The sequence below is a fragment of the Fundulus heteroclitus genome, chromosome 21, assembly GCF_011125445.2.
Source record: "Fundulus heteroclitus isolate FHET01 chromosome 21, MU-UCD_Fhet_4.1, whole genome shotgun sequence".
Taxonomy (NCBI): Eukaryota; Metazoa; Chordata; class Actinopteri; order Cyprinodontiformes; family Fundulidae; genus Fundulus; species Fundulus heteroclitus.
The window spans coordinates 34,770,900-34,774,738 of record NC_046381.1 but is presented as its reverse complement, the minus strand read 5'-3'; the positions used below and the strand labels follow the sequence as shown (position 1 = coordinate 34,774,738).

The window sequence follows — 3,839 nt, the reverse complement described above, 5'->3', positions numbered from 1 at the left end:
AAAATGATTTCTGCCATCATAAACGTCTGCATAATTTCCATTGCTGTCCTGCATTTTTCATCCTCTCATCTAAAAATTTTACCTTTATGGCATCCTTACCATAAAGGATGCTTCAGGTAAGATCTTTTATTTGATTGACTGATTAAAGTACTTTATTTCAGACACTTTAGGAAGAAACAAAACAAAAAACAAGATAGCAAGACAACAATGCAAAGGCAACATAACGATTAAGCACAGATAAATAGTCCTTAAGACATCACGCTTATGAAACCCTTCCCACTCTCCCTTTTGAGTCTTCATAGTCAGTTGCTTTCAATTTTTCTGATCAAACAAAATGCTAATCAAATAAATATTACAACAAAACAATTGGCTAATTAATTGGCCAACATAAAATTCTATATGCTACCCTGGGACAGTTTATTGTATTTAAGCAAGAACTGAATAAACTATATATGTGATGAGATCATTGATTGTAAATGGTTTACTTTAATCTGAGATTTTAATACAACTTCCAAAAGATTTCTTTGAAGTTTCTGCTGCTAGAGATCTTGACACAACTTTTTTATGATATTAGAAAACACATCAGCTATTCACTGCATTTTGCTTCAATGGGGGAAAAGTAATATAAAGAAGACAGGAGAAATGTTTTGTTTTATCAAAACATGCTCAATCAAGAAAATAAAATGTCAACACATTGGCGTGAAAGAAAAAGAACTAGAGTTTCCAAGGGAACTGGATCCTGTAATAAACTAAAACGTTTCAGGGTAAATCACAAAACAGCTACAAATGCTTCAGTCGAACAGTTTAACCATGTCAGCCAGATTGAGTTAACAACATGCCAGCAAGATCAGGTCTATAAAGACTCAACTCTTAGTTTACAAAGCAATAGCTGACAACCAAAACAACAAACAAAAAAACAACAAAAAAATAACAAAATGCAAGAGCAGACGGATGATCTATAAAAATCTCATGCCAGGTGAGAGAACCTCCTCCCAGAGACTTTGCGGGAGTTAATCAAACTTTTATTATGGCTCTCAGTGAGGCAGACGTGCTTCACCATCTGCCCAGATGATGAAGTTGCCGTTCTGTGAGCAGACCTAATGAAAACAATGATGTATTAGGTTTTAGTGACACAAAGAAACGTGCTGACTGATTACCAATGGGAATGTGTCTGTTTCATTGCACTGACATGACAACCGAAAGCATCTGTGACATATCTCTTTATAAGAGCCTTCTATCTGTTTTAGTTAATGCGGTGAAACATTCCATCATCTTTGTTGGGCAGCAGACGTCAGTGTTGTTAACAGCAGACGCTGCTGTAGCTGACTCAGTGTTTACATATCATGGACTTGAAGATGAGGTCAAATGAAAATTTTGGGAAAAAACAAACAAACTTTATGCTTTACTTCTGGCAAGGCAAAGCATAACTGAAGGCTACATCACTCTATTAAAAACAAATACTGTTTAATAACCCATTAGAAGTTTACAGAGGTATGGCATCATCCTGGTACAGCAGATTTTGTTATTCGGGCATTTTGCAATGGAAATCCTTTTGGTAATCCTCACTGACCTAAAGCAGAAGTTTTGACTGATTTAATGTCAAGATATCAGAGTGAAATGCACTTTTCTGTCTTTTGTGGGGGTATGTAAATCTTTGTGTTTCAACTGTATGGCTTTGAACATTCGCCAGGCACTTTCTTTCCAGTTGGATCACTGATTAAAGTCGCTTCACGAATCTCATGGTTTCTTTTAAAGAAACCCATTAGTATTCTAGTTAGACTGGAAAGGTTGTTTAAACCTTAGAAGATTACATTAGAGCACCTAGCCTTTGTACAATTCCCCGGCGTTTTTGATTTTCAGCTGAAAACTTTAAAAGAATTTATAAATAACATATCTCAGCTGAAACGCTATGGGGGGTGAAAGTAAGAAAGTGCATCTGAATGATTTATAATATTATTGAAAACTTAATATATACCAGTAAGTCAGAGTGAGGAAAAAAGTTGCTATAGATTTCCTACACAAAAAAAGGGATATTTCAAGCTTTCACTTCTGTTAGTTTTAATGATTAATGAAAACCAAACATCCTTTTCTCAGCACATTAGAAGACTTCATAAGACCAAAAAAAAAGGATTTTTAATGTAAAAGAGTTACACAATGGCCATGTTATGTCTGAATAATCAGAGGAAGGCGGCATGCTTTATAGTTTACCAGACAGTCATTGACACCGTCTACAAAGAGGACGAGCCACAAAAGGTCTTTGCTTAAAGAAGAATGGCTGCTCAACAGTGATGTATCTCCTGGTCCTCTATTGCACTGAATTTTTACTTCCACAAGATAGGTATATATGATGTTGTATTCTGTTCTATTTCTGGTCTGCTTCTCCTACTGGCTTCTATATTTGGAGGTTCGCAGTTTCTTTTGCCAAGATAAAATACCAAATGTTTTCGCTCTACTTAGGGAACCCTGGGAATTCTCATGATTGGCTCAGGAACCAGGGAAGTAAACACGGGTTACACTCTGAACCGAAATAATTCCAGACCGTACCTCTAGGTTTGACATCGTTGATGGAACGGAACAATCGTTTATTGGGATGTTACTTTCCTCTCAGGTTAACAAATGAGAATGATTTAGGTTGATTTTACAAAAAATATTCTTATATCTTGACAGTACCTATGAGGTACTGTCAAGAGGAAAATGAGCGACACCAGGTTCAACAATGCAGATGACCTGAAAGACTGCCACTAAAGCAACCTGAGCTTCCTAAACTTCATGCAGATGGAAGCCCCGACCGAGTGCAACATGTTGTACAGTAGGTGAACCTATATTTTCCATAGAAAGTAATTTCTCACTTGAAAATGCTTTTTTTATTGGTTCGTTCTGATGGTATATTGTAATGGCAAAGAAAAAAAAAATTACCAACATCTTGGAGAACTTCTTCACGGGTGTTCTGGCACTTATTTATTACAATATGTTAGCAGTCATATGACATCATAAAATAGTTTATTAAGAGATAAATGTAATAAATTACCAAATATATGTACGCCTGTTCAGGACGTGACAGCCTGCCATCAGTTCAGGACGTGACAGACTGCAGTTCCATGATGCAATGTGGTCAAAATGGCCACCAACTCCATCATGCAACACGGCCCAAGTGGCCCACCGACCGTAGCACACAAGATAACGTTACTATGGGAAAGGTATTTAACCCGATCGCACAATGCGATCTTTCTTCTTTTTGGCACGCCGCTATCCCGAGGAGAACACCACAGCTGTTTCATCTGTTGGGATTCAACCCCCACACGCCACGTGCTCGACTTTCTCGCCTGGTCGAGATTGACCAAAGCAACTCCATCCCTGCTCCAATCATAGCAGGAGGTCGACTTAAAAAAGTACTTTCCGGTATCCACTTCGATTGAAGGGATGAAAGAGCCGTATATCTATATATATATATGATATAATATATAATATATATATATATATATATACATATATATATATATATATATTTCTGAAACTGACAAGCAGTAAAATTAGAATGAATGAAGAAGGAATATATAAATGACAGCCATTAGTTAAACTAGTTCAACAAAAAATAAAGTATTTCTTAATTCTGCAGACAGGGAATAAGGAAATTCCAATGGCAAAAAAATGTTTAAACTCAATTTTTTGTCAAGGTCGTTTTACTGATCTTTCTATGCTGACATTTTTTAATTTCATCATCTGTTTAAGTTAAACACAAAAGTGAAAGTTACAAACTTAAAGGAGCATAGTGTTGAGTTCAGTATTTTTCCAGAACGTCTGCCCCCTCTGGTAAACAAGTTGAAATGACACTACTGCAC

At 36.4% G+C, this 3,839-nt stretch overlaps 1 pseudogene; it reads right to left on the bottom strand.

Moving 5' to 3' along the window:
- Positions 1–1,034: 1,034 nt before the first annotated feature.
- Positions 1,035–3,839, bottom strand: part of LOC118556790 — a 4,951-nt pseudogene continuing 2,146 nt past the window's right edge.